This window comes from Dromiciops gliroides, chromosome 3 (genome assembly GCF_019393635.1).
Source record: "Dromiciops gliroides isolate mDroGli1 chromosome 3, mDroGli1.pri, whole genome shotgun sequence".
In the NCBI taxonomy this organism is placed as follows: Eukaryota; Metazoa; Chordata; class Mammalia; order Microbiotheria; family Microbiotheriidae; genus Dromiciops; species Dromiciops gliroides.
This window is the reverse complement of record NC_057863.1, coordinates 143,921,217-143,947,910: the sequence shown is the minus strand read 5'-3', so window position 1 is coordinate 143,947,910 and position 26,694 is coordinate 143,921,217. Positions and strand designations below refer to the sequence as shown.

At 34.0% G+C, this 26,694-nt stretch overlaps 1 pseudogene; it reads right to left on the bottom strand.

Moving 5' to 3' along the window:
• Positions 1-6,825: 6,825 nt before the first annotated feature.
• LOC122747251 lies at positions 6,826-21,813 on the bottom strand (annotated as a pseudogene).
• Positions 21,814-26,694: the final 4,881 nt, after the last annotated feature.

Below are 26,694 nucleotides of genomic sequence, written 5' to 3'. Positions count from 1 at the left end.
GTGTCCTTACACTGACCCTGTTAACAATAATTGTTTTAAATGCTTTAAAAGCCTAACAGAAGAACAAAAAAGAAAAAAAAAAGATCAATTAAAAGAAAAAAACCCAAAGGAATACTACAAGATGCAGAACTAAGTAGGACATATTTTTTTTCCTAAATGTCTTGCTTCTTTGGCTATAGTGCTTTTAAAAGAGAGAGAAAGCCTTATCTAACACAGCAAGAAGTTAAAATAAAGCATTTTAACTCATCTGCATCTGTGGTTTGATTAGATTCCCTTGTCTCTCAAGTGTAAAGGTAGCATTCCATTGTTAGAAGATTTCTAATGTAATTATAAAGCAAGAAACAGATTGTTGATGTTACCCCTCTGTAATAGGACTTCTCACTAAAGAAACTGAAAACTTAAAAAAAAAAAAAAGTTAATTGAAAACACGGTTTGAGGTCCCACATATTATAAATACAGAACTTCAATGCAGAAAAGCATAATAAAAATAACAAAGCTTACTAAATTGATGTTTGAATTAAGATACATGGAAAGAATGAAGAATATTTTAACTTACAATTCCAACTTAACTCCTTCCATTATTTTTTTAACCGAACTCTTTCTGTAAGAATAGGAAGAAATTCTACTCATTTTAGCAACCAAGTTCAGAAGATGTAAAGGTAACATACAAATCAGAATATACTACAAGATAAAGTCTTAAAAGGATAGGACATGCTGAAAACTATGTCAAAGATGTATGATCTCTAAATATTAAATGCAAGGAAAAGTGATACCAAAAATTTATCTTGCATTTCTTTGGGTCATTGGTTTTCACTGGTAGTAGAAATATGATGTTGTTTTCTGAGTTATACATAAACATGAAAAGAGAATACAAATGTTGTAGAAGAAAAAAAATTATCTGAAGAATATCCTTTTATTCTTTCCTTTTTTTTCTTTTAACTTTTTTAAAATTTCCACAATTATTTTGAAAATAATGTTTAACATTATTTTTTTTTAACTTTGAGTTCCAAATTATCTCCTTTCTTCTCTTCCCACCCCCATTGAGAAGGCAAGCAATCACATGGAGGTTAGATGTGTAGTCACACAGAACATTTCCATATTAATCATGTTGTGAAATATATATTGTGATAAAAAAAGAAAGTTTTTAACAGTCGGTTAGGATAACTGAAAGAGGCCAGTTTTTGAAGGACCACACTTTCGGGAAGGAGGCCATGACGAACCACCAGTCCGTCTGCTAAGCACTCCACTTCCGGGGTGTGAGCTTAAAAGGCAAGGAGAGAATGGAAGTGATGTCTTTTTTCTGCTCTCCTTGTCCGCTGACTGAGGTTCAACTCAGCCCAGTTCTCTGTAACAGCACGTGCTTGACTCGGCTCTCAGCCTCAGAGGAGGCCTTGGTTTTTTGGTGAGTTCTATATGGAATATAGACTAAGCTTAGATCTAAGACTATTTGTTTGTACTTCTACTTTCCTATCTCTCTAATCAACATCACCTTGTAATTCCCAAACAATAAAAGCCCTAACTAAAGATCAGAGGCTACTTCCACTTACTGGTCTGGGAGATAAATAAGGGAAAGGTTAAAGGGGAGTTTAATGCTCTTGTATCCAATTTTAAATCTCACAATATACATACATATGTGTGTGTGTGTGTATATATATATATATATATATACACATACACACAAGAAAAATAAAGTAAAAAATGTTTCAATTTGTATTCAGATACCATTAATTCTTTCTTTGGATGGTATTTAGGATCTTAATTTATTTTATTTTTTTTTCAGTGAGGCAACTGGGGTTAAGTGACATTCCCAGGGTCACACAGCTAGTGTTAAGTGTCTGAGGCCAGATTTGAACTCAGGTACCAGGGCCAGTGCTCTATCCACTGCACCACCTAGCTGCCCCTGGTAGTTAGGATTTTTAATCATAAAGTTGTTTTGGATCATTGTACTGCTGAGAATAGCTAAATTATTCATAGTTGATCATCTTATAATATTGCTGTTCCTTTGTATACAGACCATTTCACATTGGTTCAGCCAAGGCAAGTCTTCCCAGCTTTTTCTGGAAGCATCCTGCTCATAATTTATTATAGCACAATAGTATCCATCATCATCATATGCCACAATTTTTTCAGTCATTCCTTCTTCTTCTTCTTCTTCTTCTTCTTCTTCTTCTTCTTCTTCTTCTTCTTCTTCTTCTTCAGGGCAATGGAGGTTAAGTGATTTGCCCAGGGTCACACAGCTAGTAAGTGTCACAAGTATCTGAGGCCAGATTTGAACTCAGGTACTCCTGAATCCAGGGTTGGTGCTTTATCCACTGCATCACCTTGCCACCCCTCAGCCTTTCCTTCTTGATCAACATTCTCTCAATTTCCAGTTCTTTGCCGCCAGAAAATAACTGCTATAAATATTCTTGTACATATAGGCCCTTTTCCTTTTTGTATTTTCTCTACTTTTTGTATACAGAGAGTAGTGGTATTGCTAGGTGAAATGATATGCATGATTTTATATCCTTTTGTGCATAGTCCCAATTTGATCTATAGAGTGGATGAATCAGCATTTTAGTACTCCACCAACAGTGCAAGAAAGTCTCATTTTTTCCCATATCACCACCACTATTTGTCTTTTTCCTTTTCTGTCCTATTATCCACCTTATTAGTTATGTGGTAGTACTTCAGAATTGTTTTAATTTACATCTCTCCAATCAATAGTGAGTTAGAGCATTTTTCATATGGCTATAGATAGCATTGATTACCTTGAAAACTGTTCATGTTTTAATCATTTAATGATTAAATGACTCATATATCTAAATGTGACTCCATTTTCTATGTTTGAGAAATGAGGCCTTTTTCATAGAAACCTGCTTCAAAATTTTTTTCAGTTACTTTTGCTCAGTGTTTCCCTCCATCTTATTTCAACCCCTCTTTTATACTGTTAACTCTTTGATTTCACCCTGTCCCTGCTCAAAAGTGTTTTGTTTCTGACTACCCCCTCTCTCAATAAGCCCTCTTTTCTATCACCCCCATCCGTTTCCCCCTCCTATTTTCCTGAAAGGAATTGAGTCAGTATGTTATTCACTCTTTTGGGCAATTGTGAAGAGAGTAAGGTTCATTCACTCCTCCTCCTATCCTCCATCTTCTCCTCCACTGTAAAAACTTTTTTCTTGCCTCTTTTATGTGAGATAGTTTATCCCTTTCTACCTCTCCCTTTCCCTTTCTCCCAAAGCATTCCTCAATCATCCCTTACTTTTATTTTTTTTGATATCATACCTTCATATTCAACTCACATCTGGGCCCTCTGTCTATATATACCCCTTCAAACTGCCTTAATAATAAGAAATTTCCTCTGAGTTATAAGTATCATCTCCCCATGTATCAATGTATATGGTTTAACCTTATTAAATCTCTTATAATTTCCTCTTCCTTGTTACCTTTTTATTTTTCTCTCAAGTGTTTTATTTGAAAGTCAAAATTTTTATTCAGCTCAAGTCTTTTCATCAAGAATGCCAAAAAGTCCTCTCTTTCATTGAATGCCCATTGCCACCCTGAAAAATCATACTCAGTTTTGTTGGGTAGGTGATTCTTGCTTGTACTCCCAGTTTTCCCCTCTCCCTAAATATCATATTCTAAGACCCCTGATACTTTAATTTAGAAGCTGAAAAATCGTATGTTATCCTGATTGTGTCTCTATACTACATGAGTTGTTTCTTTCTGGCTGCCTGCAATACTTTCTCCTTGACCTGGAAACTCTGGAATTTAGCTGTAGCATCCCTGGGCATTTTCATTTTAGGATCTCTTTCAAGAAGTAAGTGGCAGATTCTTTCAGTTTCTATTTTACCCTTTGGTTCTAGAATATCAGGGCAGTTTTCCTTGGGAAAAATGTTTTAACATTGCTGTCTTTCCTTCTTTTCAGATTTTGTTTGATTTAACAATTTTGGTGAATCTCTTTGATTTTAATCATGGAATCTATTGGGAGAAAATGTTGCAAAGAGAAAGGAATTAGGCCTTCTTCCTTCTGAGGTTAGGTAACACTATGAATAAAGGTTTGGATTCTTTGGTTGATTAGGTATTCACTCTATTATTTTCAGTTAAGAAGACTCACATTTCACAAATTTTCACAAATTTAAAAAAAGATAGGAGAGATGAGGAAACCAAGACTGCAGAGTAAAGTCAGCTCCCCAGACAGAATCTCCCAACATTACCCTCCCCAAACCATTAAAAACTAGCAGCAGTTCTTTTTGTTTTGTTTTGTTTTGGGCAGGGCAATGAGAGTTAAGTGACTTGCCCAGGGTCACACAGCTAGTAAGTGACAAGTGTCTGGGGCCAGATTTGAGCTCAGGTCCTCCTGAATCCAGGACCAGTGCTCTATCCACTGTGATACATAGCTGCCCCAACTAGCAGCAGTTCTTAAAGGTGGTGACTGTCTGGAGCTCTCAGTCCAGAGACAGTCATTGCTCAGAAAGATATTATGCAGGACCATGAGGTGACACTGTGTGGAAGACTGGGATCTGTTTGACAACTCTATTACCCATACATAGTTCTGGGTCTCATGTTTGCGGTCAATAAAAATGGAGCAGGGGCCCTGTTAGCAGATATAGAGCACAGAGGAGAATTATTGTTTATGGCTATTTAAGAGCAAAGGACTTGGCCACAGTTCCAGGGCAAGAATGGTACTAACGCCTGTGGCTATAGAAGAGTAGGGTCTCTCCTGTGTAAAGATCAAAGCACCAACCAGGAAAGGTGACAAAATTTCTACATAGATCACACCACCTTGAAACCATTGAAAAGTTGTAGACCCCAATGACTATGAAAATAGTAGCACAAAAAACCCCTGTATATTGAGTCAGTGCCTCCCCACCCAGTATAAGCAGAGTGAAACTTTAAATAAAGGTCAAAATCAAAAAATCACCTGAAGAAATTATATCATAAAAAATCTTACTACGGTGCCAAATAAGAACAACATTCACATTCAGATTAAGAAAAGAATATAAAATAGCTTAAAAAGGTATCATAAAGAAAAAAGTAATATCAAAACATTTTATAATGTTTCTCTGATAAAGGGCTCCTTTCTCAAATATATAGGAAACTGAGTCAAATTTATAAAAAATAGGAGAAATCCCCCAATCGACAAATGGACAAATGAAATAAACAGGCAGTTTTCATAAGAATAAAACAAAGCCTTCTGGAGTCATATAAAAAGATGCTCTAAATAACTATAGACAAAAATGCAAATTAAAACCATTTTGACATACCACCTCACAATTATAAGATTGGCTAATGTGAGAGCAAAGAAAAATGACAAATGTTGGAGGGAATGTGGACAAATAAGGGCACTAATTTGCTGTTGGTGGTCTTGTGAAATTGTCTAAGAATTTTTGAGAACAGTTTGGTCCTATACTCTTGGAGTATAGGACCCTTTGATCCATCGATACCACTAATTAAATCCCAAAAAGATAGAAATGGAAGCTACATGTACAAAATATTTATAACAACTTTTTTATGGTGGCAAAGAATTAGAAATTGAGATGCTAATCAATTGGGTAATGGCTGAAAATGTTGTTTTATCTGATTTGATAGTATAGTATTGTGCTATAAGAATTGATGAAGAGCATGGTTTCAGGGAAAACAAGTAGGAGAAGTAATAAGAATTGATGTGAATAGACATGAACAGAACTAAGCCTTTTAATATTTATTAACAACAATATTGTAATGAGGATCAACTGTGAAAGATTTATTTACTCTAATCAGTGGCATAAACCAAGAAAATTGTGAAGGACTCATGATGAAATTCTGTTCACCTCAGAGAGGAAACTGGTGAAATATGACTGCAAATTAAAGTATATATTTTTTTCATTTTCTTTTTATTATTTCATGTCATGGATAATACACCAATATGTTTTCTAATATATATATATGTATATATATATATATATATAAATTTATATAATCTTGCTTTCTATTTCAATGAGTGGTGAAGTCACTGGAGGGAGAGAGAGAGCAAATGGAACTCAAACTTTAAAAAAAATTAATCTCGAAAATAAATAAATAAATAAATTTAAGTTAATATCATGTGACCAAGCATCCAGGCTTCCTGGTATACTGGCATATCAATGAATGATTGTCCTGGTGAACAAAAACACAGTATACAAGTTTTAAACCTATTTTAGCATCATTGTCCAGATGAACAAGTTGTAAACTTTTGACATTTTGAAACCACATCATTGGTATCTGAAACAAGAACTTTTCCAATAATTTTCCTTTTCTGGATATGAATTATCTAGTAGTAATGCCTCATTGGCTCAATATTTTATAAGAATTAAGCTATTTTCAACCCACTCCTTCCAGAGACTAAAGTGAGGAAATTATATATGCTTGGGTCATTAGATATTTTTAAATAAATAATTTTTTAAAAAGCTATCTGATGTTTTGTTGCTAATCTTGACTCATGTGCTAGTCACACTACAAAAGGGGTCAAGATGATGACAGTAGTGAGGAGATAATTAAAACCTGTCAGGGTACCCCTAGAAACCTGTGTGGAGCTGATCACCTAGTCCAACCTGTACCTGATGAAGAATACCTTTATATCTTGGATATATCTTGATGAAGTTAAACCTCTTTCATCAATAGAAGTTCATCTTACCTATACATAAAGTATTGTTTGTTTGTTTTTTTATCAGTACCAAGTCAATTTATTGGTATGTAAATGGTGGTAGGGTTTTGTTTTTTGGGGGTACAGATTATGAAAAGGTCAGATAACCAAAATATGCATGCACTGAAAGATAGGAGGAGTGGTACTCACAGATCCCAGGTGTGGGGGAAGCCAGGTGTGTCTTAGCTCTCATTGTCACTGTCTCCATGGGTATGCTTATCAAAAAGATATTCTGCCATGCCAGAATCAGGAGCCCCCATTTTGCTCAGGTTGGTTACATGATCACCTAGTTGTTTGCGGGACTTTACCTGTTTATCCAGGTAGTGGGTTTTGATGAAATCACATAAATGGGGGTTGTTTTTCTCAGTTGTCAGATTGTGCATGCCCAGTAATGACTGAGTGACCTTTTTTCCAAGTGCAGAGCACACTCCATTGCTTTCAATCCTCTCTCCCAGTCATTGCATTCTGATTTCTTGATGTCTTGCAGGAAGATGTGGCCAAAGCATTGGTTCTGCAATTTAATCAGCTTCTCAGCAATCTCCCACTCCTCGTGGGACTGGTGTAGGAAATACTTGGCAAAGCTCTTCAGGGTCATGTCATCTTGGTTGAAGTAGTAAGACATAGACAGGTAGATGTAGGAGGCGTAGAGATCCAGGTTAATCTGCCAGTTGATGATGGCCTCAGAGTCCTGGTGGTAGTTCTTTCACACCTGAGAGGGAGACGAGGTCATCATGGCAGCCGAGATGGTGGAGGCAGCTTAGAGGAGGAGGCAGAGGGAGGAGACAGCTGCACAGCGGCTTCTGCTGGGGCTGGAGAGACAGTGTCAACAGGCAGTGAGGCAGATGGCTGCTGCTAGAACGGTAAGACAGAGAAGTGTTAGTTAGTGGAGGTGAAGGTGGAGAGGTGGCTAAAAGTGACTCCAGCCATGAATCTAGAAGTGGGTTCTGTTCAAGCAATGTTGAAGCAAGAAACCACAGCAACTCCCCTTCCCTACACTTCTCTACATAAAGATTCCTAATGAGCATTATGCTAATTCCTAAAACAACCCATTCCACTCTAATTATTAGAAAGTTTTCCTTTAAGTCTAGAAATTATTTTCTTCAATTTCCATCTATTGTTTTTGTAACCAAAAAGAATCACTCCAACTCTTCTTCCATACTATAGCCCTCCAAATACTTGAAAATATCTACCATGTCCCTAGTAGTTATTCTTTTTCAGCTTATTCCAAATATTCAGAAAATATACCTTTTTGTTGAAGGATTTTTTGTCACCTTAATGACTGGTAATGCTTTTCTATACAAATTTTTACTTGCCAATGCAAAAAGAGTCAGCATTTTAATTAGCTTTGTTTCCTTAATGTCTAGAATAGTGAACTGAATGCAGCATATACTTACCAAGTAACTACTACTTATAAAATAATTTTAAATCAAATTCAAAGGAAGAATTATGATTACATATCTGTAAAGAGGTATAGTCTTTCTCTCCCCTACAAACTCCTATAACATAGAAACATTACTTTTAGTAGAATAATTCTCAATATTACATTTAACAAAAATGTCAACACTCCAAAACTGAATAATTGTGAACCTCAATAAATACAATTTTCACATGTAAATATGATGATTATCTATTACATGTAACCAGAAACCTCTCACTATAAAATATCCCAAATGTGGTTTTTATTTCCCACACATTTTTATCCTTTTATAACCCAAACATTAGTTATGAATCCATCATTTCACTCACTTAGCATTTCTTCAATGACGTCAATTTTCCATTTCTCTTTTTTTTATATCCTTGGTTTCCATTAGTTCAGTTATCATCTCCTTGCATATTTTTCCCCAAATCTTTTCTCTCCTCTGATACTTTCACCATCCTCCATCAGTCAATTATTTTCTCATGCCTGGACTAATAATGCAATAACTTGCTGATTGATCTTTCTGTCTGGCCACAAATCTCTCCCCATTCAAGTTTATCCTCCACTCTGCTGGCAAAGTGATATTCATAAAACTCAAGTCTTACCACATAACCTCGTTATCCTTGAAGCAGTTTCATATCACTATGGGGATCAATACTAAAATCTTCTGGCATTCAAAGCTTTTCCTTATATACTCTCATCTTTTCTATCAACCTTATCCCTTGCCAACCCCCAAGTACTCTATGATCCAATGGCACTGACCTCCTTGCTATTCCTTAAACAAGAAATTCCATCAAGTGAATCTAAGTACATTTACAGGTTATCTCCATGAGTATAATTCTCTCCCTCCTCACTTCCTACTCCTAGCTTCTATGACTTCCTTCATACCCTATCAAAAGTATCACCTTCTTATAGAATACTTTCCAGATTCCCATTAAATATAATGATTTCTTTATTTTGATCATTTCTAATATATCCTTTACATATTTTGTTTTCACATGGTTGTTTTTTTGTTCTCTCTACTATTAGATGACTGATTTTTGGGAAAGAATTTTGTTTGTACCTTTCTTTTATATCCCCACTGTCAAGATAATGGAATGTGATAGATGAGATTTGGCAGATATTCAAGAGCCCACCTGAGTGGATTACTAGCTGACTTATTGTTGACTAGATTCTAAGCACATCTGGCTGGTACTTGAGGGTACTTAAGAAAGCTTGGTTCTCAGAAGCTAACAAACTTTGAACTTTCAGCCCATTCAACCAACCAGCTTGAAGAACCTCCTATTTCTGGGAGGGGACAGAAGGAGAGCCTGTGCAGGGAGCTCCGTCTCTTTTGGTTCCTGACATCTCTGTGATGGCAGAGGACTTCACAGAAGAGTTGAGGAAAGATAGGAATTCTGTTCTCAATCTTTCTCTTTCTTTTACTATCTTTCAATAAACACTTAAAAACCTAAACTCATTTATAAGTGATTTTAGTCAGTTTCCTCCAAAACTGGGGGAACAGATTAGAACCTACATTTAGAAATTTAAATTACACACTAACATTGTAGTACTTGGCAAATAATAAATACTTAATAAAAGTTAACTGACTGACTGACTGACTGACTGACTCCCTACATGTGCAGTTCAAGTCAAACATTTGATCTCCCTTCATTTATCACCACATTTATTCAATAGTATCCTGGATGAATCCATGTCTATCTATATTATGAAATACACAGCAAATCTTTTTGTTATACGAAACTGTACTTTGGGTACTTTGAAGTTTCTGGAATACACAAGCTAAGTGGAAAGGGAAGAGGAAAGGAAAGTATATCTGAAGATAAAGAAATACCTATGTTAAGTGGCAAAAAAACCACCTAAAGAGAGGAGGAGATTCAAATATTGCACCCCCAAATTTACTAAGATTATTGGGATTACTCAAAAACATGGAAAGAATACTCTGAACAGGGATAGATATAGATATAGATATAGATATAGATATAGATATAGATATAGATATAGATATAGATATAGATATAGATATAGATATAGATATAGATATAGATATAGTTATGTTATAGAGATAGATTATTATATTATGTAAAACATTACAATTGTAGTAATTTTATACAAGAAAACTTGGATAAAAAATGAAAGGGAAAATAGCATGTTTCACTCTGTGTTCCATCAATATCAGTTCTTTCATTTGTGCTGGAAAGTCTGTTTCATAAATAGTCCTTTGGGATTGTCGTATATCACTATATTGTTGAGAATAGTTAAGTTATTCACAGCTCTTCATCAAACAATATTGCTGTCTCTGTACAGAATGTTCTCTTGGTTCTACTCACTTCACTATACATGAGTTCATACTTGTATTTTCAGGCCTTTCTAAAAAATACTGGTTGTCATTTCTCATAGCATTGTAATACTCGATCATCATCATATACCACAGTTTGTTTAGCTATTCCTCAGGAGCTAGGCATTCCTTTGATTTCCAATTCTTAGCCACCACAAAAAGAGCTAGTATGAATATATTTTTTTTTTACAAATAGGTCTTTTTATCATTTTGGACATGTCTGCATTCTAAACCTATCAGTGGTAAAGCTGGATCAAAGGTATGCACAGTTCTATAGACCTTTGGGCAGAGTTTTAAATTGCTCTGCAGAATTATTGGGTGTTTTCACAACTCCACTAGTAGTGGGTTAGCATTCCAGCTTTCCCACATCACCTCGAAATCCAGTATTTTTCATTTTTGTTATATTTGCCTCTTTGATAGGTGTGAGGTGATAACTTAGAGTTGTTTTAATTTGCATCTCTCATCGCTAGTGATACGAACATTTTTTCATATGCTTATATATAGCTTTGATTTCTTTGTCTTAAAACTGCCTGTTCATATCTTTTGACCATTTATCAACTGGAGAATGACTTGCCTTTTTATAAATTTGACTCAGTAACCTGTATAATTGAGAAATGAGGCCTTTATCAGAGATATTTATTTCAAACATTATTTTCCTGTTTTCTGCTTCCCTTGTAATCTTGGTTACATTACTTTTGTTTGTGCAAAACCTTTTTAAATTTTATCTAATCAAAATTATCCATTTTAAATCTGATATTGCTCTTTATATCTTCTTTGGTCCTAAATTCTTCCTCTGCCCATAAATTTGACTGATAAACTATTGCATGCTCTTTAATTTGCTTATGGTGTCATACTTTATGTGTAAATCATGTACCCATTTTGACTTGATTTTAGTATAAGGTTTGAGGTGTTAGTCTGTACCTAGTTTCTGCCATAATGTTTTCCAGTTTTCCCAGCATTTTTTGTCAAATAATGAGTTTTTATTCCAAAAGCTTTGATCATTGGGTTTATCATGTACTAGAATACTATAGTAATTTACTGTAGTTTAATTTGTATCTATTTTATTCCTCTTATGCACCTATTAGCCAGTACCAGATTATTTTGATAATTACCACTTTATAATGCAGTTTGATATCTAGTAATGCTAGACCACCTTCTTTTGTATTTTCTCATTGATTCCCATGAAATCCTTGAACTTTTATTTCTCTAGATGAATTTTGTTATTTTTTCTCTAGCTCTATAAAATATTTTTTAATAATGTGATTGGTATAGCACTAAATAAATAAATTAACTTAGGTAGGATTGTCATTTTAATTATATTGGCTCTGACTACCCATGAACCATTGATATTTCCCCAATTGTTTAGATATGCCTTTATTTCTCTGAAAAGTGTTCTGTAGATCTGGTCATATAGTTGTTATGTTTGTCTTGTGAGGTAGACTCCCAGGTATTTTAAATTGGCCACAGTTATTTTAAATGGAATTTCTTTTTCTATCTGTTGTTCTTGGAGTTTGTTGTTAATATATAAAAATGCTGGTGAATTATTTGGGTTTATTTTGTATCCTGAAACTTTCCTAAAGTTTTTAATAATTTGAAGTAGCTTTATATTTAATCCTGTAGGATTCATTTTCTGTAGGATTTTTAAAGTATATCATCATACCATCTGCAAAGAGTGATAGTTTTGTTTCCTCAATTCCTATTCTAATTATTTAATTATTTAATTTCTTTTTTTCTTCTCTTGTTGCAATAACTAATATATCTATTACAATATTAAAAAACAGAAGCAATAATGTGCATCCTTGCCTCACCCCTGATTGTACTGGGAAGTCTTCTAGCTTATTCCCATTACAGATATTGTTTTCTGATGATTTTAGATAAATAGTACTTACCATTTTATGGTAAGCTCCATTTATTCCTATGCTCATTAGTGTTTGTTTGTTTGTTTGTTTGTTTTTAATATGAAGGGGTGGTGTATTATGTCTAAGGCCTTTTCTCCTTCTATTGAGATAATGATATGATTCCTGTTGATTTTCTATTGATATAGTCAATTAAGGTGATAGTTTTCCTAATATTGAAACCAGCCTTGCATTTCTGGTATGAATCCCACCTCATCAAAGTTTATGATCCTTATGATCATAATATTTTTGGTAGTATTTTATTTCAAAATTTTGCATTGATATTCATTAGAGAGACTGGTCTATAATTGTCTTTCTCTGTTTTTACTCTTCCTGGTTTGTATATCAGCAACATATTTTACTTATCAAAGGAGTTTGTTAGGACTCCTCTTTTTTTCTCAAATAATTTATATAGTATTAGAATTAATTTTTCTTTAAATTTTTGGTAGAATTCACTTGTGAATCCATATAGTCCTGAGAATTTTTTTCTTAGGAAGTTCATTGATGACTTCTTCATATTCTTTTTTCTATATTTGTGTTATTTAAATATTTTATTTCTTCTGTTGATCTAGGTAAATTATATGTTTTGTAGATAATCTTCCATTTCACTTAGATTGTCAAATGTATTGGCATGTAATGGAAGACAATAGTTACTAATAATTGTCTTGATTTTCTCTTCATTGTTTGTGAGTTTACCCCTTTCAATTTTGATATTAGTTATTTGTTTTTCTTCTTGCCTTTTTATTTGATCAAATTAACCAATGGTTTGTTTATTTTTAATCAAACCAACTTCTAGATTTATTTATTATTTCAATGGTTTTCTTATTTTACAATTTATTCATCTCTCCTTTGATTTTTCAGGATTTCCAATTTGGGGTTTAACTTGGGATTTTTTCTGATAAAAGTATTTTATTTTTTTCTAGTTACATGTAAAAATAGTTCTCAACATTTGTTTATACAAGCTTTCCAATTTCAGATTTTTCTTCCTCCCTCCCCTAGACAGCAAGTAATCTGATGTAGGTTATATATATATATATATATATATATATATATATATATATATATATATATATATATATATATATATATATAAACACCAAAATATTTCTGCATTAATCATGTTATAAGAGAAGAATCAGAGCAATGAGAAAAAACCTCAAAATAGAAAAACAACAGCACCAAAAGCAAAAGAAATAATATGGTTCAATCAGCATCTCTACTCCACAGTTCTTTTTTTCCCCCTGGATTTGGAGATCCCCTTCTATCATGGGTCCCCTGGAGCTCTTCTGTACCATTACATTGGTGAGAAGAATCTAGTCCATCACAGTATATCAACACACAATGTTGATAATACTGTGTACAATGTTCTTCTGGTTCTGCTCATCTCACTCATCATCAGTTTATGCAAGTCCTTCCAGGTTTCCCTGAACTCTTCCTGCTCATTGTTTCTTGTAGCACAATAGAATTCCATTACATTAATATACCACAACTTGTTCAGCCATTCCCCAATTGATGGGCAACCTCTCAATTTCCAATTCTTTGCCACCATGTAAAGAGCAGCTATAAATATTTTTGTACATGTGGGTCCTTTTCCCTTTTTTATGATCTCTTTGGGGAAAAGACCCAAAAGTGGTATTGCTGGGTCAAAGCATATGCACAGCTTTATAGCCCTTTGGGCATAATTTCAGATTGCTCTCCAGAATGGTTGGATCAGTTCACAGCTCCACCAACAGTGCATTAGTGTTCCAATTTTCCCACAGATTCTCCAACATTCATTTTTTTCTGTTTTTGTCATTTTAGCCAATCTGATAGGTGTCAGGTGGTATCTCAGAGTTGTTTTAATTTGCATCTCTCTAATCAATAGTGATTTAGAACATTTTTTCATATGAGAATAGATAGCTTTGATTTCTTCATCAGAAAACTGCCTGTTCATATCCTTTGACCATTTCTCAATAGGGGAATGACTTGGATTCTTATAAATTTTATTTAGTTCCCTATACATTTTAGAAATGAGGCCTTTATCAGAAGTACTGCCCATAAAAATTGTTTGCCAGCTTTCTGCATCCTTTCTAATTTTGGATGTATTACTTCTGTTTGTACAAAACCTTTTTAATTTAATGCAATCAAAATCATCCATTTTGCTTTTCATAATATTCTCTATCTCTTGTTTAGTCATAAACGGTTTTCCTTTCCAAAGATCTGAAAGGTAGACTATTCCTTCCTCTCCTAATTTACCTACGGTATCACCTCTTATGATTAAATCATGTATCCATTTTAACCTTATTTTAGTATTAGGTGTAAGATGTTGGTCTGTGCCTAATTTCTGCCATACTATCTTCCAGTTTTCCCAGCAGTTTTTGTCAAATACTGAGTTCCTCTCCCAGAAGCTGGAATCTCTGTATTTATCAAACACTGCATTACTAATGTCATTTGCTAATGTGTCTCCTGTGCCTAAACTATTCCATTGATGCTCCACTCTACTTCTTAGCCAGTACCAGATAGCTTTGATGACTGCCGGTTTATAGTAAAGCTCCAGGTTTGGTACCTCTAACCCACCTTCCTGTGCATTTTTTTTTCATTATTTCCCTTGATATTCTTGACATTTTGTTTTTCCAGATGAATTTTGTTATTATTTTTTCTAGCTCTATAAAATAATTTTAGATTATCTGATTGGTATGGCACTGAATAAGTAAATTAATTTAGGTAGAATTGTCATTTTTACTCAATTATCTCGGCCTATCCATGAAAAATTGATATCTTTCCAATTATTAAGATCTGATTTGATTTGTGTGAAAAAGAGTCTTGGCAAGTAGACTCCTAAGTATTTTATTTTATCTATTGTTATGTTAAATGGAATTTCTCTTTCTATCTTTTGCTGTAGGACTTTGTGGGTCATGTGTAGAAATGCTGATTATTTATGTGGATATATTTTATATCCTGCTACTTTGCTAAAGTTGTTAATTGTTTGAAGTAATCTTTGAGTTGATTCTCTAGGATTCTCTAAGTATACCATCATATTATCTCCAAATAGTGATAGTTTTGTTTCCTCCTTGCCTATTCTATTCCTTTTAATTCCTTTTTATTCTCTGATTGCTAATGCTAACATTTCTAGTACAATATTGAATAATAGAAGTGATAATGGACATCCCTGTTTCACCCTGGTCTTGTTGGTAGGGCCTCTAACTTACCTCCATTACATATAATGCTTGTGGATGGTTTTAAGTAGATACTTTTTACTATTTTAAGGAAAGCTCCACCTCTTCCTAAGATCCCTAGTGTTTTTATTAGAAATGGGTGCTGTATTTTGTCAAAAGCTTTCTCTGCATCTATTGAGATAGTCATATGATTTTGGTTAGTTTTCTTATTGATATATTTGATTATGTTGATAGTTTTCCTAAGGTTGAACCATCCCTACATTCCTGGTATAAATCCCAGCTTGTTACAGTGTATTATCCTGGTGATCACTTGCTGTAATTACCTTGCTAATATCTTGTTTAAGATTTTAGCATCAATATTCATTAAGGAAATTAGTCTATTATTTTATTTTTCTGTTTTTGTTCTGCCTGGTTTTGGTATCACCAGCATATTGTGTCATAAAACGAATTTGGTAGAACTCCTTCACATATTTTCCCAAATAATCTGTATAATATTGGAATTAATTGGTCTTTAAATGTTTGGTAGAATTCACCTGTGAACCCATCTGGCCCTGCGGATTTTTTCTTAGGGAGTTGAGTAATGGCTTGTTCAATTTCTTTTTCTAATATGGACTTATTTAAGGATTTTATTTCTTCTTGAGTTAACCTGGGCAGTTTGTATTTTTCTAAATATTTATCCATTTCATTTAGATTGTCAAATTTATTGGCACACAGTTGGGCAAAATAATTCCTAAGTACAAAGGTGGTAAATAGAATGGAAGGGAATAGACAGTAATAATAACTGTGAATGTAAATGGGATGAACTCTGCTATAAAACAGAAATGAATTGCAGATTGGATTAAAAGCCAGAATCCTACAATATGCTGTTTACAAGAAACACATTTGAAGCAGAGAGATACACACAGAGTAAAGGAGCAGAATATATTATGCTTCAGCGAAAGTAAAAAAAGCAGGGGTAGCAATCCTTATCTCAGACAAAGTGCAGGCAAAAATAGATCCCATTAAAAGAGTTAAGGAAGGAAACTAAATCTTGCTAAAAGGCACTATAGATTATGAAGCAATATCAATATTAAATATGTATGTGCCAAGTGGTATAGCATCCAAATTCTTAGAGGAGAAGTTAAATGAGTTACAAGAGTAATTAGACAGTCATACTCTACTAGTGAGGGATCTGAACCCTCCCCTCTCAGAATTAGATAAATCTAGCTGAAAAATAAATAAGAAAGAAATGAAAGAGTTGAATAGAATACTAGAAAATTTAGACATGATAGATGTCTGGAGAAAACTGAATGGGAATAGAAAGGAATATACCTTCCTCTCATCAGTACATGGCACATTTTCAAAAATTGAGCATGTATTGGGGCACAAAAACATCACAGTCAAATGTAGAAAGGCAGAAATAGTAAATTCTCTGATCATGATGCAATAAAAATTACATTAAGAAAGAGCCATGGAAAAGTAGAATGAAAATCAATTGGAAACTAAATAATCTCATTCTAAAGAATGAATGGGTCAAACAACAAATCATAGAAACAATCAGTAACTTTATCCAAGAGAATGACAATAATGAGACAACATACCAAAATCTATGGGATGCAGTCAAAGCAGTGCTTAGGGGAAAATTTATAGCTCTAACTGCTTACATGAATAAAAAAGAGAAAGATCAAAAAATTAGGCATGCAACTTAAAATGCTAGAAAGAGAACAAATTAGAAATCCCCAATTAGAAACTAAACTAGAAATCCTGAAAATTAAAGGAGAAATTAGTAAAATTGAATGCAAGAAAACTATAGAACTAATCAATAAAACTAAGAACTGGTTTTATGAAAAAAACAATAAAATAGATAAAATATTGATTAATTTAATTAAAAAAAGAAAGTTGTGGATTTTTAATTTGTTTATTTTCTATTTTTTTTTAGTTGCATGCCCAATTGATTGATTTGCTTTTTCTCTATTTTATTGATGTAAGCAATTAGGGATTTAAATTTTTCTTTAAGTAAGGTTTCCCTGCATGTAATAAATGATGATATGTCATCTCATCATTGTCATTTTCTTTAATTAAATCATCAGTTGTTTATATTATTTATTCTTTTATCCACTTAATTTTTTAGGATCAGACTATTTAATTCAAAACTGATGTTTTAATCTCTCTTTGAATTGTCCAATTTTGAATGTAGTTTTATTGAATTATGATCTGAAAATGATTGCTTTACTATTTCTGATTTTCCTCATCTGGTTGTAAGGTCTTTATGCCCTAATACCTTGTTTTGTTTTGTGTTTTTTTGCATAGTTTCCATGTACTGCTAAGTAGTTACATTCCTTTCTATTCCCATTCAATTTTTTCCAGAGATCTATCATATCTAACTTTTCAAGAATTTTATTCATTTCCTTAACTTCTTTCTTTTTTTCAGTTAGATTTAAATGTTTTACGTACATGGTACATATATGTTAAATATTGATATGACTTCATTGTTTATGCTACCTTTTAGCAAGATATAGTTCCTTCTTTATCTCTTTTAACTCTATCTAATTTTGCTTTTGTTTTGTCTGCAATCATGACTGCTACCCTTGCTTTCTTTGTTTCAGCTGAAGCATAATAGATTCTGATCCAGACCCATACATTTACACTGTGTGTATCTTTCTGCTTAAATTGTGTTCCTTGTAAACAATATATTGTAGGATTTGGGCTTTTAAGCCATTTTGCTATCTAGTTCTTTTTAATGGGTAAGTTCATCGCCTTCACGTTTATAGTTATAGTGACTAACTCTTCCTCTCCATGCTATTTTTCTTTTTTTTTTTTATAAACATTTTTATTTAAAGTAAAACAAAATAGGTGGGAAGTAGCAGTACAGAACTAGAAACAATGAGTCCAAATTTTGGAGAGCAGATCATCTGTTGTAAATAAAATTATATACATTATAGTAACATGGCAAAATGGGATGCTTTGGAAAGCAGTAGGTTCCCAATCACTAAAAGTCTTCCAAAAGACCTAATTATACCTTTTTTTTTAATTTAATGCTCCATTTAAAAAGCAGACAATTTCCATACATAAATCAGAACATGCAAAAAATAGGACTGTATAAGAAATTGTGATTTCTATCTCATACCAGTTGCTCTAAGTACAATTCTACAATTTCGTTTTTTAAAGTTCTGCTTATCATGTATTTGATCTTCCCTGAGTGAATCTGAAATATCACAATGACTCCTTAAGACTATTATTACTAACAAAACCTCCCATTAACCTTACTTTCTTCCTCCCAAATTCTGCCTCCACAATGGGTGAGTAGAGGTTAACCCACACTATGGCCATGTCTGTTGTCCATATCTTCTGTATGAAAAAGGGTAACATGTTTAAAGTATTTTCAAATCTCCTGGAGGCTTGATTCTTTGTATTCATTAGTTTCAGAATTATTTTCTCTTTATCTTGTCCTTATACTGGTTTAATTTCTTCTGAATCTGTTTATTTCACTTTGCATCAATCAGTTCATACTACCCAGGATACAATGAAGTCACCTCTCATAACTTCCTATAATGAAACAATATTTGTTGAACCATTTTCCCAATTATCTAAGGCTCTCTAAAAGACCTTAGTTACCACTTAATAAGGACATGTTTTTATGATGACTCTTACCTCCCCAGTACTTTCATCTTCTTAATGAAGTGCACCCTGTTCTCACCATTAACCTTAGTTTTACATACTTCTACACCAAAAATTTTTACATCTATGATCAAGCTCCTTTGTGTATTTATATACACCTCTTATGTACCCTAATTATGTGAAATAAAAAGGTTCACCTTTCCTTTCTATTATGTTATTTTTTACCTGCCCTTGGTCTTATCACTCTTCAAACCCTTAAACTAGAACTAGTCAACCCCCCTACCCCCAACATCCTCTGAAGACATTAAAGTTCTAAAGGCCTACCAAAATTTCTTCCTCCCCCATCCCCATTAAAATGTTAGCACTAAACTGATTCAACCATTCTGGAGAACAATTTGGAACTATGCCCCAGAGGGCTATGGGACTGTGCATACCCTTTGGCCCAGTAATACCACTACTACGTCTGTATCCCAAAGAGATCATAGAAAAGGGAAAAGGATCCTCATGTACAAAAAAATGGGGAATGGCTGAACAAGTTGTGGTATGAATGTAATGGAATACAATTGTGCTGTAAGAAACGACGAGCAGGAGGAATTCAGAGAAACCAGGAAGGACTTGCATGAACTGATGATGAGCGATGAGCAGAACCAGAAAAACATTATACACAGTATCATCAACAACTGTGATAGACTAGAGTCCTCTCACTAATACAACAGTACAAGAGAGTTCCAAAGGACTCAGGATGGAAAAGGCTCTCCAAATCCAGAAGGAAAAAAAACTGGAATATGGATGCTGATTGAACCATATTATTTTTCTTTTGTTTTTGGTGCTGTTGTTTTTTCTTTTGAGGTTTTTCCATTTTTGCTCTGATTCTTCTCTCATAACATGACCAATGCAGAAATATGATCAATGTATATATCTATATATAGATAGATATAGATAGATATAGATATAGATATAGATATAGATATAGATATAGATATAGATATAGATACAGATACAGATACAGATACAGATACAGATACAGATACAGATACAGATATAGATATAGATATAGATATAGATATAGATATAGATATAGATATAGATATAGATATAGATATAGATATAGATATAGATATAGATATAGATAGTCTATATCAGATTACCTGCTGTCTAGGGGAGGGGGGAGGGAGAAAAATTTGGAATTGGAAATCCTATATAAACAAATGTCAAAAGCTATCTCCACATATAACTGGAAAATAATAAAATACTTTTATTTAAAAAAAAATTATAAGCAAGCAGTTTTCAGAAAAACCTGGACTTAAGTGGACTGATGCTGAGGGAAGTGAGCAGAATCAGGAGAACATTGCACACCAACATTGTGTGATGATCAACTGTGATAGACTGATTTAGCTCTTCTTAGCAATACAACGTTCCAAGACCATTCCAAAGGACTCATGATGGAAAATGCTCTCTGCATCCAGAAAAAAAACAAAAACACTGTGTAATCTGAATTAGATTGAACCATATTGTTTGCTATTTTTTTCTTTTAAGTTTTTTCCTTTTGTTCTACTTCTTCTTAAACATGACTAATGCAGAAATGTTTTATTGGATTATTCATATGCGACCAAAATTGGAACTGAAAATCTCAAAAACCAAAATGTTGAAAAATCTTATATATAACTAGAATTTTAAAGAATGCTTTTATGATTTAAAAAATGTTAGAACTATCATACAACTCCTTTTAATTATTCCAATAAATTGACCTTTCTAGATTTCACTAAACTCATTTGTTTCTTCTATTCCAAACTTTTTCCTTAGCTCTGGTCTTTCCACCAAAAATTCTTCAAAATCTTCTACTGTATTAAATGTCCACTTTTTCCCATATAGGATCATACCAAGTTTTACAGGATAGCTCATTCTTGGTTGTAAGCCCAATTCTTTTGCTTTTCTATATATTGTATTCCAAGATTTCCTCTCATTTAAGGTTGAAGCAGCCAATTCTTGTGTGATCCTAACTGTAACTCCTTGGTACTTGAACTGCTTCCTTCTCAGGTCCTGAATTTTGACTATTACATTCATAGGAGTTTTTATTTGGGGATTTATTAGAGGAGGTAACCTATGAATTCTTTGTATATTTATTCTGCCTTCTTTTCCTATTAAATGTGGGCAGTTCTCACTTATGATTTCTTAAAATATAGCATCCAAGCTTTTTACTAGATTGATGTTTTCAGGGAGCCCAATAATTTAAAATCATCTCTTCTTGACCAGTTTTCCAAGTCAGTTGTTTTTGATACCAAATACCTTACACTTTCTTCTTCCAGCTTTTCAATCTTTTCATTTTGTTCTAATATTTCTTGCTGTCTTGAGGAGTCATTGATTTCTATTTGGTGTACCCTTGTTTTCAAGGACTCTACTTCAGTAATGTCTACTACTTTGTCTTCTAAGTTATTTATTCTATTTCCAATTCTTTCTTCCAGATTTTTTACATCATTTTTTATCTCTTTATTCATTTCTTGTAGGAATTCATGTAGTCCTTGTGGAAAATCCATATTTTCCTTTGAATCTCTTTTTACATTTGTTATAGAGTTGCTTTCTCCTTCAAGAGCATCTGCAGATTTAGTACTGAATGATATTTTCATCTTTAATGTAGTCATCTCTCCAAGTTTAGTTTCAGAATTGAGGTTTTGTGCTAAGGCATGACTATGTCCCCTCATAGGCTTCAGGGTGGGTTGGCTACAGGCTCTTGCTCTCAATCCCTTGGATTCTTGCACTAACTTCCACATCCTGGGATTAAGTTTCTGAATCTTTAAGGTTTAGTGCTGAATGGTCAAAAGCAGTTGTCAGGAAAGGAACTCAGACCACCTAGGTCAGGAGTGTCCTGGGGTATGATGGCTGTGGGTGCCTACTACACGTCAGTCCTCTAGCACTTCCAAGTTCTCCACTCTAATGTTTTTGGGTTTTGGGGGGGGTTTAGGTTTTTTTTTTGTTTTTTTTACAATGGAAAACGTCCTCTTGATTCTTTGGTTTTGCAGGCTACAGTCTTGACTGAAGTGGGAGATTTCTTTCCTCACCTGAGTTTTCTATTCCCTGGTTGATTTCAGTTCTCAGGTAGACATCACTGACTCATAGTTTCTCACTGGATTTCATTGTAGAAAGGACTTCAGGGATTGTTGAAGTAGATACTCAGGATGTAGGTGGTCTGCCTTCAGTCTCAAAATCCAGACAGCCAATCCTAGATGGTAACTTGTTGGAAATGTTGGAAGACATTCTTGTCCAGAAATGGGTTTCGGTTAGATGACCTCTTCAAACTATGAGTCTCTTTAACTATTCAAAAGGAGTCATCCTAAAAGTTCCTCTTCTCTCTGGTGTCACAGGAATTCTGATTCCCAAAGTCGGTTCCCTTACAGTCAGCACCATGATTTTCCGGGGACTAGAGGAAATCGTGTAACTGTGGTTAATACTTGAGAGCACTGGAATTTACCCTCATACTCCCTTCCTTGGATGAGGCATCCTTAAGTCACGTTTCAGGAAAGGGCTCCCTACACTCCTTTCACTCCAATAGACCAAGAGTCTTCTCTATGCTATTTTTCACCTGCTTATCTCCCCCACTCTTACCTACCCCCCTTTTCCTCTTGACAAGTGTTTTACTTATGATTACCACCTTCCCCCAAATCTCCTCTCTTGTATTACTTCCCTCTCTTTCTTCTATTATTCCCATCCAATTTTATCTTCATTATAGGATAAGATAGATTTCTATATCCAACTGAGGTATTTTTTTTGTTATTCCTTCTTTGAACCAACTTTGATGAGAATAAGATTTAATCTTCTCCACCTCTCCATCATTCCCTCCTTTATGATAGTTCTTTCATGCCTCTTTTTTTTCTTGTGTGTGGGACAATTTATCCCATTCAAATTACCCACTCCTTCTTCCATGCAATATCTTTCTTACCCATTTATTTTGTTTTTGAGGGTTTTGTCCCATCAATATCACCTTATGACCACACCCTCTGTCTACATATATTGCTTCCAATTATTCTTATAATAAAGTTAAGATTTACAAATGTTATCATCCCTTTGATATCACCTTATGACCACATCCTCTCTCTATATATAAAATCCTTTTAATTGCTCTTATAAAGTTGTTAAGACTTGAAAATATCTTATCATATCATATAGAAATATAAGCAGTTTAACCTTGTTGAATTTCTTACAGATTTCTTTCTTATTTCTTTTTTACATTTCTCTTTAGTCATATTTAGAGGTAAATTTTTGTTTTATTTAACTCTGGCTTTTTAATCAGAAATGCTTTAAAATCCTCTATTTCATTAAATATACATGTTTTCCCTGAAAGAATGTATTCAATTTTGTTGGGTGGGTGATTCTTGGTTGTAAACTTAATGCCTTTGTCTTCTAGCATATTATATTCTAAGTATTATGTAAACTTCCAAATCCTGTGTAATTCTGAGTGTAGCTTCATGGTATTTGAATTGTGTCTTTTTGGCTACTTTCAATACATTTTCCTTGATTTGTGAGCTTTGAAATTTTGCTCTGATGTTCCTTGGGGTTTTCATTTGGGGATCTCTTTCAAGTAGTGATCTGGTGGATTCTTTTAATTTATATTTTGTCTTTTGGTTCTAATATATCAAAGCATTGTTCTTTGTTAATGTCTTGAAAGATATTGTCCAGTCCTTTTTTTTTTTTTTTGATCATGGCCTTCAGGTAGTACAATAGTTCTTATTTTATCTCTTCTGGATCTATTTTCTATGTCAGTTGATATTTTAATGAGAAATTTCACATTGTCTTCTACCTTCTTTTACTTTTTTGATTTAGTTTTATTGTATTTTGGTTTCTCATAGAGTCATTAGCTTCCATTCATTCAACTTTAATTTTTAAAATAATTAATTTCTTCAGTAATGTTTGGACTTCCTTTCCATTTGGCTAAATCTGTCCTTAGGGAGTTATTTTCCTCAGTAAATTTTTGTATTTCTTTTTCATAGTTCTCTTGCATTACTTTTATATGTTTCCCAATTTCTCTTCTACTTTTCTAATTTGCTTTAGAAAGTCATTTTTAACCTCTTCTAGTAATTTTTTTGGACTTGAGAGAAATTTACATTTTTCTATGAAGCTTCACCTGTGGCCATTTTGTTACTATTGTCCTCCTCTATGTTCATGCCTTGATTTTCCCTATGAGTGTAGTAACTGTTCATTTTCATGCTTTTTGGTTTTTTTGCTCATTTTTGTGCCTTGATGTTTTTATAAGAGAGTTGGGCTCTTTCCCTCCACTGTCCCAAGTTTTTGTTTTGAGACTTTGGGTCTTACTGGTGGCTTTCACTGACCTTCAGGGCTTAGCTGCTTGCTTTCTCTGGAGAGTAAACTTTCTGTCTGATTAATATTGGAGGGTAATTCCTCCATTTTGCCATCCCCTGGGTGTGGGCTGTCCTTCAGGGGTGGTGTCCTGGTGCTGTGTTGAAAAAGTTAAGAGTCTTTCTGGTGGCTGGCCCTAGAGGAGTGATCTTGTTTTTGGTCTGCCCCAGGGGTGGTGCTCTGCTGATGGGTGGCTCTGTTAGCAGGACCTTTCTATTAGCAGGCCCTGGAGTAGTATTTTTGTTACCAATCTGCCCAAGTGTGGGGGGGTTTTGATTCTGGGTTTCTATAGTAACTGATTCCCTGTGCTAGCAGGCCCTGGAAGGTAATTTTGTTGCATATCTGCTGGAGGTTGGAGCCCCCTGCTGCTAGTTTGCCCCCAAAGCAGTCTCTCTGCTGGGAGGTCCCAGGGGTGGGTACATGAAGTTCACCAATTTTGGGTGGGGCTTCATTATTGGTCAGCTGTGGAATCAAGGCCTCCCTGTTGGTCTGTGCTAACTGTGGGGTGCCTGGTGAGGATCCCTACCAAGCTGCCCAGGCTGCTTATTTGCCTAAGGAGCTTCTGGTCTGCAGGTTGGTGAAGCCTCACTGGTAATTTACCCCAGAATCAGAGCCTCGCTTCAGGCTCCCTGCTTTGAGCCCAGAAACTGCTGCTGCTGCTCTTTGACATAACTTCCCTCCTATCCAGGTAAGGCAAAGCTTTCCTGCTGGGATGGGATGTTGGTTCCCTGCTCCTGGAAAGATTCAGAAGCAATTTTATGTTGGTTTGGAAGGGAAATTTGGGAGAGCTCCAGAGGGCTGATTCCTAACTCTGCCATCTTAGCACTGGAAATTCTGTCCAACTTTTTTAAATATATGGGAGAGATACTAAGTAGTGGCAATTGTAAAGAGTAATTGAAATGAAAATGCAGAAGACAGGAAACAAGTATTTATTAAGTGTTTACTCAGTGACAGACACTATGCTAAGTGCTAGATAAACAAAAACTAAACAATGTGTAAGTAACATACGTCTTCAAGGACCTCACATTTTATTGTGAGGAAACAACATATAAATAACTAGATATGTAAATTATACATATAGGGTAGAAAGGCAGAATCTCAGAAGGGAAGGCACTAAGAAGGTGAAAGACAAGGAAAAGTCTCCATTTCTGCAAACAGTGAGATTTAAGCTGACTTGAAAAATGTCAAAGAAACTAAGAGGCACAATTAAAGATCAAGAACATTTCATAAATTGTAAAGTCGTTGCAAAAACTCTAAGTCAGAACATGAATATTGCATGTGAGGCACAGCAAGTAGGGAAGTTTGGCACGATGCTATGATTATAGAGATCTTACTAATGTGTAAAATGATGGAAAAGTAGGAAGGTACCAGGTTGTATGGGAATTGATGTGCCAGACTACTTGATATTTGACCATAGATGTTATAGGAAGCCACTTAAGGTTATTCAATAGGGGGGCAATATGTTCAGACATATGCTTTACAAAAAACACTTTAAGAACTGAGTGGAATACAAACTAAATTGGAGAAAGACAATGAAAAGGGAACTCATTAGATATGTAATCTAAGTGCAGAAAAATACCAATAGAAAAGGACAAAAGTTGAATTAGTCTTTAGCTATTTATGCCAGCCAGCTATTGAATAAGCACAGTGGAATTGAGGGGACATTGTCTTCCCCTCAAGAGCCCTTGAAGTGCCACTTAGCTTTATGAAAACTGTTTTATAAGGAATCATTTGTTTCCAAATAATGCTGTATAGTTGGGGTTTACTCCATTTGTATTTTTTAAAGGACCAGAGAAGTTTTCATAGACTGTAAAGTAAAAATAAATAAAATTTCAATGCCCTTTATTGTGTAAAACATAGTAATCACTTAACAAATATTTATTGACTAGCTATAACATGGAAAATTATATTATCAGGCTTATACTTTGTATAAAAAGTTTCATATTCATTGTGTCCATGCTAGATACATAATATGTGCACTATTAATATTGTACATACACATATACATATAAACACACATATGAATTTATACAAAATAAATTTAAAACTTTAAACATACAATTGCATATATTCTCAAAATGTTATTTTTCCATTTTCCATTCAAATGTAAGTTCATGATCATTTTGCATGCTTATTAATGTATACATATATGTATATATCTCAAACATAATTTCACAAATATGCTCTCTTCATATACGTAGACTCCCAATATTGAACATCAAAATATAAGACAGTCCTGATTTTTTATAATTTCAATAGGTGCTGATTTACTATGTTGGTTTTTTTTTGGTGAGAAATTG